This window comes from Rattus norvegicus, chromosome 12 (assembly GCF_021556685.1).
Source record: "Rattus norvegicus strain SHRSP/BbbUtx chromosome 12, alternate assembly SHRSP_T2T, whole genome shotgun sequence".
Lineage (NCBI taxonomy): Eukaryota > Metazoa > Chordata > Mammalia > Rodentia > Muridae > Rattus > Rattus norvegicus.
This window is the reverse complement of record NC_141545.1, coordinates 44,662,791-44,674,465: the sequence shown is the minus strand read 5'-3', so window position 1 is coordinate 44,674,465 and position 11,675 is coordinate 44,662,791. Positions and strand designations below refer to the sequence as shown.

Sequence of the window (11,675 nt, the reverse complement as noted above, 5' to 3'; positions counted from 1 at the left end):
AGGCATAGATGTGCTGGGAAAGAGCATCGTACTGACCCCATCCTCCTCCTCTTCCTCCTCCTCCTCCTCTTCCTCCTCCTTCTTCTCTTCCTCCTTCTCTCCTCCTCCCCCTCCTCTTCCCCCTTCCCGCCTTCTCTTCCCCCTCTTCCTCCTCTTCCTCTTTATCTTCCTCCTCTTCTTCTTCCTCCTCCTTCTCTTCATCCTCTTCTTCCCCATTCTCTCCTGGCCCCTCCTCCCCTTTGTCTTCCTCTCCCTCCTCCTCTCCCTCCTCACCTCTTCTTCTTACATTAGTGAGGATTAAGTCTAGTGCCTATTCCTTGCTGGGCAAGTGCTCTACCATAGACTGCTATTTCCAGCCTTTTTATTTTACTTTTTGAGGCCAAGTCTTACCATGATGGCTCAAACTGACAGCAGCTCTGGAAAAATGTGCGACCCTCCTGCCTCAGACTCCCAAGCAACTGGTGTTGTAGATTCACGCCATCAAGCCTAAGCTTCCCTTTTGTCTTCTCTGGTTCAGGATTTTCTTTCTGTAGCCCAGGCTAGCCTCGAGCTCATGAGTTTCTCATCGCAGCCCTCCCCGGATGCTGGGGTGACATGAGTTTCCTGGCCACCATGTCTACCAGAACTTTTCTCTCCACCTTGGGTCTCTCCAGGCCTTGACACTTTCTGCTATCTTTCTCCAAGGGCTCGTGCAGCTCACGGAACTCTGGGGAAGGTCTAGCATGGGTGCCTATGAGTACATTTCTTTTTGATCAAGTCAGAGCTGGCCGAGAGCAAAGGAAGCGGCGTGAGTGAGGAGGTCATTTGGAATCACCATCCTTTTCAGAGTTTATACTCCATCTGGTCTCTCCTGCTGAGAAGCCGGCTGGGCACGCAGACCTGGAAACCTATGCCAGACGACCAGCTAAGTCCCAGAAGTCTGCTCCTGACGCTATTTGGCAACCTCAGGCCTCTCTGGGCCAAGGGTTTAGTGCCAAGTATAATTGTGATTTACACCCCGTACCCCTTTGGGTGCAAAATGGTTTTGATTAGATGCATACCACGTTTATTAAGCCTTGCACAAGGCAGGCTGAGGGCTTGGCTTCTCTGCTGAAAGAGGGAGGGAGATTTACACGGCTCCCTGCAGGATTCATTTAATCTCTTGGGGATTTACTGACCTTCAATTAGAACTGTTAAGTACTGTTTACACGGTCCCTAATTCATACAAGACCCACGTAAGGCTGCCTTTTGCTTTCATTAGGGACCCGAATCAGGAAAATAAAACGTAAAGGGTCTCTGCCAGGCAAGATGTGATTGGGCTTTCAAAAAAAGGAAAAAAAGAAAGTCAATGAAAAAGAGCAACAAAAATCAGAAGTTGTTAGCAACCGAAAGCCTTGCTTGCTTATTTAGTGCACCGAAAAGTTAATGCAATTTTAGAATGGGTTTAAAACCTAGCAGACAGAAAAAGTCACCTGGTATGAGAGTGTTGAGACAAAGGGGAGGTTTAGGGTTTTAAAACTCTAACAGGTCTGAGGGAAGATAGGCCATGAGCATCTTTTTCCCCCCTTTTTACTGTGAAAAATCATAACTTCCTCTTTATCTATCAGAAGGCAGAGTGTCTTGTTTTCTCCAGGGGTGAACTGGCCAGATTTAAAAAAAAAAAAAAGCTAGGAATGCTACCTTCAAACCACGGTTCTCAGGGGCTGTGTGTGAAAAGAGCAGGGGTCTGTAAAACCAGAAAATGTTATTGATATTATTCTAAAGTTTGGGAGTGGAGAAAGTGTGCATGTGGCATGTGTGTGTGTTTTTGTGTGTGTGTATATGTGTGTTTGTGGTCTGTGTGGTGTGTCTGTATGTGTGTGGTGTACATGTGTGTATGTGTATGTATGTGTGGTGTACATGTGTGTATGTGTATGGTGTGTGTGTCTGTATGTGTATGTATGCATGTGTGATGTGGTCATGTGTGTTTGTATGTTGTATATATGTGTGCTGTATGTGCATATGTGTATGTGTTTGTATGTGTGTGTGGTGTGTGTTTGTGTGGTGTGTGTACATGTATATGTATGTATGTGTGTGGTGTGTGTGTGTGTGCCTGTGTGTGTGCATGTATGTGTAGCCAAGGGTGCAACTCTGGGTGCTTTCTCACCTGTTATGGTTTGTCTGAAAAGCATTCCCCGTAAGTTCACGTATTTGAACACTTGGTCTCTGGTTAGTGACACAGATTGGGACTTTTGTTTCCTGGCATGCAGACAACCTGTGACTGGCCAGGTGCCTGCTTCCACGCCGACCCCGCAATTCTGCACTCTCACCTCCGAGGACCGTTAGTCACAAGCAAGCCTTTCTTCTTTACGTTGCTTTCGGGCATGGTATTTTATCACGGCAATAGTCACATAATGATGAACACACCGCTTCATTTTGTGAGACAGTGTCTCACTGACCTTGGAGTTCACTGATGGGGTTAGATGAGCTGCCTACCATTAGCTTCCTGTTTCTACGTCCCTGGTGCTGGTATTCTCGGGTTTTGTACCACGGTGCTGGCTTTAGAAAACAGCCTTTATAAGGACTGTCAGGAAGTGCACAAAGGCACAGGATCAGAAATCACAAATGCTCCAAGTGTTCATCTAAGAATGAGGAGACTGGGCCGGGCTAGGAGCCATTGTGAGCTGATGAGCTCGAGGTCCATCTGAGAGACACCCTTGCTAAGCTGTAGGCAGCGCAGAGACGGCTGGGCGGATTATTAGGAACAGTCACGTTCACTCTTGGAGGAGAGCCCTATGCAAATGGCTCGGAGTCACAATCTTCTGCTGGGGAGAAGTCGTTTCCAATTCTCCGACACATCCTTTGCCTTGCTTTCAATTTCGGCCTTGGAAACGGAGCACTTAAGCTCTGACAGCCTCGGGGTGGCTACAACAAATTCAACCACAGGAGTGGGATAAAGAGACTCACAGCCAGCCATGAGAGTCAACAGATGTGCCGGCCGCCTTGTTTCCATCACGGCATCCAAAGTCCCCAACTGTCCCGTGTCTTGTCACGATGACCCTGGCGCGACATGACAGGCTGCGGAAGGTGAAGTCACTAGGGCAGGTCACACAGACCCTGAGTGGCACGCCAAGCCTTACACACGCAGTCCAGGCACCCGGAGCCTGTTTTCTTAGCTACGGGAGAGCATCAGACAGGGACTGTATGGGATGGAAACTTCTCTTTATTCCATACGGCTTTCTTTCCATTTGCGGTGGGAGCTGGAGGATCTCTATAGCCTCGTAGGAGTCTACCTGTTGGCGACCCTTCCTCTGGAGTGAATTATTCCCTGAAAGATAGGGAGCCTAAGGCCCACTGACAAGGGCGCCATGATTGGGTGAACCTCTCCAGTGTCCCATTGGACAGAAGAATTTCAGCACTGGGTGAGACAGAGAGCTGGATTACTAATGACTGACATCAGTGATCTGTGTCTCCTGTGCTCTCTTTCCCCTGCTTCTCATGTGCGTGTGTTGTGTGTTTGCAAGCGTGTGCGCACACGTTCAAGTATGTATACTATGCTCTTGTGTGTGGAGGACTGATTTGATCTTCCACCTTATTCCTGGAGTCAGGGTCTCTCAATCAAACCCAGAGCTCACCGATAGGGCTAGTCATGCTATTAATTGTAGGGGATCTCTCCCTTCTAAGGCCACAATAACAGAGCTGCCGTAACATGCATGCTCTGCGTTTCTATGGTGTTTGGGGGATCTGGGCTCCAGGCTTCACACTTAGGTGGCAAGCACATCAACCACCTGGGTATCTCCAGAGCCCCCTATACCTGTTTTGTTTATTGTGGTAAAAAAACAAAACAAAACAAAACTGGCCCAGCACCCCGGGATCTTTCCTCCAAAACTTGTGTGCAGTGTCTGTTGTTAACTAATGTGCATTTGTGTAGCCGGCCTCAAGAACTTTGGCCTCTCGAGCACCAGAAGACAGACCCTTTGAGTATAGTTCCCCATTCTTTACCCCTAGCTCCTGACATTCGACTACTTATATGAAGGTATTTACCGATTTGCATTGCTCTGTGCAGGGTTGAATATGGAATCCTGAGCTTCTCGAATTCCAGACAATTTCATTATCCCTAAACGACACCTCCCGGCCCCCCGTTGATGTAACTTTCTTCAGTGTCTGTCAAAGGCTCCTTCTCTGCCGAGACTCCTATTTAATTGTGTGTGGAGACCATGTTTTCTGAATCCACACAGCCATGCCTGGATGACGACCATTATACGACATGCCCTGTCAGAGACATATGGGTGTGGGTACGTCCCCTTCACAGGAGAGCCTACCCTCATCCTCTGACCGATTTTTAACGGGGTCACTGGTTTATGTTCTCTCCTGAGATATATGACGACGTCTTACCTTTTGGATTTTTGACTGACTGCTAAGTGTAGGACTCGCCAGTGTTCTCTCCCACCGTATAGCTTGACTTCTCATGACCTTGACCATTTCTTTGCCTTTTCAGGGCACTTCAGTTGAAGGCTGTCTACCTGAACGGGATCGGATATGCTGCTGGGGCTGCTGGGTAGTGTGATTTGAGAAGTCATTGCCAGTGACCTCAGCATTGACCAGATAGTTGCAGAGAGCTATTTATGAATGTATGCCTTATTTAGTCATTCATGGAGACAGGGAGAGTCTCATATATTCTACCGGGACCTCAAAATGCTACGTAGCCAAGGATCAAGGATGACTTTAGATTCCTAATACTCTTGCTCCAAACCCACCCTCACCCCCTGCCTCTCTGTGTCTGTGTCTGTCTGTCTCTGTCTGTCTCTGTCTCTGTCTCTGTCTCTGTCTCTGTCTCTGTCTCTCTCTCTCTCTCTCTCTGGGCTTATAGGCCCGCACTGCCACACATGGTCTATACAGTACTAGGGATGATTTTAGGGCATCAAAGTTTTCGAGACTAGCTGAGCTACAAGCCCAGCCCTGCAGTCTCTCTTACCTCTGCAGTCTCTCTCATAACTAACTGTCTTTAGTGTTGGAAGACCAGTGTGAATCTGGGTTCTTTAGAAACAACTAGGGTTGTGTATCGGGGTAGCACAGCCCTGGTAGGGGAGCAAAGCTGGGGAAAGACTGTGTTAATGAGTCAATCAGACCTGTGGGTAGTTGGGGCTCTGCCCTAATGCCTCTGGGGAGATGGTAGAGTTGCCCTGCAGCTCAGCCTTGTGACGTGTGGGAAGTGTGAGGGAGTATGCTCTTCTCTGCAGTCACCACGGGTCAAGGGTCACTCCCGAACTTCTTAGCTCACTGGCACTTTTAGCCTGCCCTGCGTGAGTCTACTCTGGCCCCTTTGGACGAAGAGAGCCCTGGACAGGAAGCCAGAGATGCTTAGGCTTCTAGCACCACTGTGCACCATCAGGGGCTGGGACGTAAGACCCTTCTCCTTCACCCTGGCTCAGCCTCGGCTCGCAGGACAAGGCCTCTTGTGGGCACGGCAGAGCCACATGCTGCAGGCTATGGAGGAGACATGACAACACTCACCAGAGTCTCTCATCAGCCAACAGCCAAGAATTGTAGGACTAACCACTGAAGGATTGAGGGATTGAGGGATTCGTCCAGAAGACCATTCTGTGTGCTGTGTGGCAAGGGTGGGTTGGAACTTTAGGTTCCTATACAATCTCTGTGTACTCGAGTTCCCTGGCAGACATACAAACTGGCAGGGTACTCGCCCTTTCTGGGTTTGCTTCTGGAGCTTATATAGTGAGTGAGAACTGTCCTTACTGTCCCTGTGGCATGAGATGGTAGAGAAGTGAGTCACGCTGTGACCCCTCTCAGTAGCTGCCTTATCCCTCCAACATGCTTCCTGGTCTTTGCACTTCAGTGTGTGTGTGTGTGTGTGTGTGTGTGTGTGTGTGCGCGCATTGGCGTGTGTGTATCTGTGAGTGGCTGTGTTTGAGTGTGTCTATGAGTGTGAGTTTGTGAGCATGTGAGTATATGTATGTGTGTGTGCATTGGTGTGTGTGTGTATGTGTGTCTGTGTGTATGAGTGCATATGAGTGTGTATGTGTGTCTGTGTGCGTTTAGGAGTGTGTGAGTGTGTGTGCATGCACTGGTGTGAGTGAGTGTGTGTCTATATGAGTCTGTGTGTGTGTGCCTGTGTGTGTTTATGAACATATGTGAGTGTATATGTGTGAGCGTGTGTATGAGCATGCATTTGTTAGTGTGTGGATGTACATGTGTAAGCATATGTATGTGTGTGCGTGCATTGGTGTGTGTGTCTGTGTGAGTATGTGTTTGTGAGTGTGTGTCTGTGTGTGTGTTTATGAGCATGTGTGAGTGTAAGTGTGTGTGTATGAGTGTATGTGAGTATGTATCTGTGTGAGTGTATGTTTGAGTGTGTGTGTGTGTGTGTGTGTGTGTGTGTGTGTGTGTGTGTGTGTGTATCTTTTCCATCATTCTAACTCTGGCCTGAGAGCAACAATCCAGAACAGAAAATAACTCATAAGGAGAAACTGGATTCATGAGGCTCCCATTTGATTGACCTGGAAGTGGGCTTTGCTTATCTCTAGATAATTAATTCCAGCAGGGCATTTCCCCAGTGGGTTAGGATGGCGGTTTTAGGGTACAAATCTTCCTTAGCAACTGCAGTTTGAGTGTATGATGTAGAGGTGAGGGGAAGTGATTCCAGAAAATACCATAGGTAGGGAAGTAAGAGAAGACAACAGGACCCAGCAAGAACTGGGCCACTAGGCTCCACGGTGACCAAGGCTCCTGCAGCTGGTACAGCATTTGTCTCTCCAGCGTCAGGCATAGGGAATGAAGCCCTCTAGCTCTGCAGCCTCAGACATACTTATCTCCTACCTCTCATTGGCTGTTATTAGTCATGTGACGCAACGCATGCGCACATGACATAAGACGGTGCTGGTGCCCTTGGTGCCCTTAGAATCGGAGGAAAAGCAGCATTAACACGGAAGGGAAACTAAGTCACAAAGAGGTTACGTATATAGTTTAGGGGTTGGGGAGATGCCTCCACGGGTGCTCACAAAGTCCAGAGCTCCATAAAGAAACAGGCACAGTGGGATGCATTGTATTCAATCCCAGCCACGGTGTGATGCTGGACAGAGGAAGTGGCTAGCTTACGCAGGGAAGCTCTAGGCCTATGTGAGACACTGATCCAAACAAAAGGTGGGACTTGGGGACTTACGCCGAGGTTGTCCTCTGGACTCCACATGAGTGTGCAGCTGGTCCATGCCCTCATCCATGTTTGCACACACCAAGAGTGGTCACCCACTGTACAGCAGAGGCTCTCCACAGAGGATGGGGTCGGTGTTTTGCTATCACGCCTTCTGTCTACATCTCTCACAAGGAAGAGGTGAGGACTCTCCAAACACTCACAGAATGAGTCAGAGTAATTTTTCCTGACTTCCCGTTTTATCGTGTCAAAGGCCTCCCAGTTCCCCCTTTCTCTAACATGCCTTCTTCCCCCCCCCCCCATGGCGATATACTCGATGTGTTGGGTCATGATAACTCTCCTCTTGCCACTTAGGGATTGTCTGGAATTCCAGCCCTGTTTCTTGCCCTGGCAGTCTCTGCGGTCCCTACTTCAATCCAGAGATCTCTCTGGTGCCTCAGTTGTACCACCGGCGTACATGTATAAGTACCCTCGCGTCTCCTGCTGTGAAAGGTGGGCGGTTCATTCCAGAGAGGACACGGGCCCTTGGCAAACGCCTTAACGTCACTGAAAATGACTGCTCCCTTGGAATTCTGGCTTTTCCCCATCTTAAAAAAAAAAAAAAAAAAGCTACACAGTTTCATTTTGAAGGCCCTTTGGGAAAATACCATCGGGGCTGGCTGTGACTCAGTGCTTGTTAACATTGTGTTCTGAGGAAAGCCCCCTCCTACACAGAAAGTTTTTTAAAGACTGTTTTGGGGGCTCAGTGGTCAGAGGAGACAAATAAAAATAATCCCGGGGTTATCGGAGAGTCGACATCATGTACAATAGTAGTAAGAACTTTTTCCAAATTTAAAACCCTCATGGAGGAAGTGGGTTACAATAGCGGTGACCTCTGCCCTGGCCAGTCATAATGGTTTCCTGGATGCAGGGATATTATGGGCTGGAGCCAAGGATTTCAGCAGAAAAGAGCACAAGATGTGTTAAACTTAGAACACAATGTGCGAATTCCGGGAGGGCCTACCAAGGGTCATCTCTCTTTCTGAGGAAAAGCCACCCTTCCCAACCAAAGGTCTGGATCTTTCTCGCTGTGGAGAGAGCAACTTTTTTTTTCTTCTGTTACTAATTTGAGTAGAATTTTTTTTCTTTCATTCCTTGAGACCTCAGTGAGTTGGGATGTCTTCACGAGGCACCATTTCCAGGTCTGATTCATCACCTCAGTAGTGATGAAGTGACTCTTAAATGCAGGCCCTGCTCTGGATGTTAGGGTGTGGCAGGCAAGCAAGAACAGAACCCAAAGGACTTTCTACAGTCAGTCCAGCAGCTCAACCTTAGCACCACTGACACATGCGCTGGAGAATCCATTGTGGGAGACTGTCCTGTACATTGAAAGATCTTTTCCAGCACAGTGATGGCAGACCCTCTTGGAACTCCTCCCCAGTGCTCACAGCTGGCCACATCTTCAGACAGCCTTCTTGGACCCAAAGATGTGAAACGGTTTATCTGGAAGTTGTTGTGTAGGGAGAGCCGTTCTCTGGGAAGACAGACCACACATGAGGTGAGTAAACAGGCAGAGAGATGAGTTGGGCAGTCTACTACTATCAGTGAGAGACCCTGTCTCAAAGAAGAAGGTGGAGAGGAAATGAGGAAGACACCCGACATTGACCTCTGGCCTCCGTGTTTAGGAACACACCACTCGTCCCTCACTACATGATCTGGGAAGAAGAAGGCTTGAGTCTTGTCAGTGGGGTCAGGTTGAAAGGCTGTCCCTTTAAGTGGTGTGGCTGGTGAAAGGCCTTATGGAAAAGGTGACCTTTGCAAAGACTTGAAAGAATTGTCAAAGCGGGCCATAAGGCCAAGGAGGAAGAACAATCCAGAAGGCAGCTCAGTCAGAGGTCGCGTTGCTAAGGGTAATCAATGTGGTCAGAGTGAAGGGGGGCAGCTGGAGGAGATGTTGAGGGTAGCTCAGGATATCAGGTCATGCAGGTGGCATTGGCCAAGGGCAAGGCTTTGCTTTCCTTTGAGAGGAAAGGAAGTCATGGCTGGATGAGCAGAGGCGTGAGCCATCCTGATGTTTCTACAAGATAGCCATGGTCGATGCCACCTTGAGAGTAGGCTTCCATAGAGGAAGGCAGAAGTCGGGACCTCGGTGAGTCAGTTTTAGAGTTTGAGTAGCCAGAGGACTTGCCAGGTCTTCTGTACATTGGTGGGTTCACGCTTCCCTTCAGGAAGACACACAAATTCAGGGCAGCCTGTAATTGCTTCTGTTCATGAAGATATATGTGTACCTGGAAATGTTGTGTAGACACAGAGAAAACTATAATTTGAACTTGCTTCGTTTATCCCATGGTCTTTCTTATTGGGGACTCTTCCCCGGATGATGGAAATATTATAAGTCTTATGAAAGCCTGACACAAACAAGTGAACAGGTAACAAGCGTCCATTCTATACAAGAAGCTAAGTCCCCCTCATTCATGACCCCCATGGCCCCTGTGGAGGAAGGACTCATCGCAATATTTCTCCCGCCATCTAGAGGAGGACACGAAGGCCCCGAGTGTTTCAGTGAAGTCTACAAAGCCTCACTTCAAGCTTTAGCAGGTGATGTGGCTGAGGGACAGGCGTGGAGTCGTCATGGAGACGAGGGGCAGGCATTGAGTTGTCATGGAATGCAGGGTTTGCATCCTGGTTACCAACCAGGAAGTTCTGACACGCCCCTCACCCCCCACTTCCTGGGACTCACTGCAAAGATCTCAGTGGGTGACGGGGAGAACTGTTGGAGTCCAGGATGGGGAGGTGCTGGAAGGACGTTAGAACCCATTCTCAGCCCCAAAGGACATGTTTGCCTCGTTAAGTACACGAACCTGATTCGATCTCCAGAGCTCGCGTGAAAGCTGAGTGGGGCGACGAGTTCAGGCTTCTGGGAAGTCACATGCACAGACCTTCCCGCCACTCGGGAGCTCTCGGGTCTGAATCTATGACGTCACTCTCTGAACGTCAATCACTCCATCCATCCCCAGCGATGGCACTGGTACCATTGCTCTCTCTTGCTTCTCAGTTTCCCCCAGCTCCCCCAGAGCAAAGAGTTCTCAGCAGTTCCTCGGCCCAGCAGCTTCCTCTGGCTGCAGATGGGCACCCATCCAGAACAGGGTGGGCAGAAGTTTCCGATCTCAGAGAGGATGCCTTTGGGAACAGCATCAGGTGGTGACAGAGTTGAGGCAGAGACATCTCCTTCACTCCTGACCACCTTTCTTCCCTGGTCATTTAGATGTGTGTGTCTCCACAGTGTCTCCGAAAGGCCACGTCAGAACTGAACCTGTGACCCAGGACCACCGTACTGGCTGCTTATGGATGCCATCTTCCTTTCTTTCCCCAGACACAACTGCTACTAATTTCTCTCCTGATTTGCTGTCTACTGTTGTGACAAAACATTGATCACAACCAGGGTTGATTTTTTATCTCACACATCCAAATAGCAGTCAATCACTGAAGGAGGGTAGGGCAGGAACCCAAGGCAGGAACCTGGAGACAGGAGCTGATGCAGAGGCCATGGAGGGTTGCTGCTTGCTGCCTTGCTCCCCATGGCTTGCTCAGCCTGCTTTCTTATAGAACCCAGGATCATCTGCCCAAAGGTGGCTCCACCCCACAGTGAGCTGGACCTACCCGCATCAACCATTAATCAAAAAAGTTCCCCACAGACTTACCTCCAGACAGATCTGATGGGGGCAACCCCTTCAATGAGGTTCCCTCTTCCCAGATGTGTAGCGAGAATTTTGGTTTCTTCAAAACGCACAGAAAGAGTATGGGGATGTGTTTTCATTTTAAACCCAGGTGTGGGACGCGGGCTGTTTCAGATTGTCCACAGCAGCTGAGTATAATTTGCCTCATGCTCTATCGGGGGCATGGTTTTGCCAGATGCAGGTAGTTTCTGCAGTTGTGTGACATTTGGAATCCTGGGAACTATTCTGAGGGTACGTAAACGCTAGGGCCATGAGAGAAGGTGTGGGTCATTGTTGGTTGGGTTGGTTACTAGTTGCAATTTGTTAAGTAGTCATGTGTAAAGAAGAAGCAAGAAGAAGAGGAGGAGGAAGAGGAAGATGAGGGGGAGGAGGAGGAAGAGGGGGGAGGAGGGGGAAGAGGAGGTGGAAGAGGAGGGGGAGGAGGGGGAAGAGGAGGAAGAGGAGGGGGAGGAGGGGGAGGAGGAGACGGAGGAGGAGGGGAAATTAGATATCCTGCCAGTAAAGACCAAACTTGCCCCAAGGGACTTGGCACCCCTAATCAGTAGGAAGTAGTCTAATGATAACAAAACCCCCTTTCCCCTCTATCATTTCGCTCTCCTAATGAGTGTTAGGGGATGAAAGGGTGGAAGAAAAGAGGTGGAGAAGGTTGGAAAAAAGTAGAACCCACAAAGTAGCCAAAGACCAGTTACACAGATGACCCTACCTTGTGTTGACAACACACACACACACACACACACACACACACACACACACATACACACACACACACACACCCTAGCCATGATACTCCCCATACTTCCTGGTGTCACCTACTGAGTAAAGCCTACCCAGAGCCT

The 11,675-nt window shown here is 49.1% G+C and overlaps 1 long non-coding RNA gene across 1 annotated transcript; it reads left to right on the top strand.

Annotated features, from left to right (window-relative positions):
* The first annotated feature begins 6,881 nt into the window (after positions 1–6,881).
* Positions 6,882–10,536, top strand: LOC148002347 (uncharacterized). Its single transcript, XR_015634362.1, has 3 exons — positions 6,882–7,303; positions 8,507–8,660; positions 10,386–10,536. It is a non-coding gene; the product is annotated as an uncharacterized LOC148002347 (long non-coding RNA).
* The last annotated feature ends 1,139 nt before the right edge of the window (positions 10,537–11,675 follow it).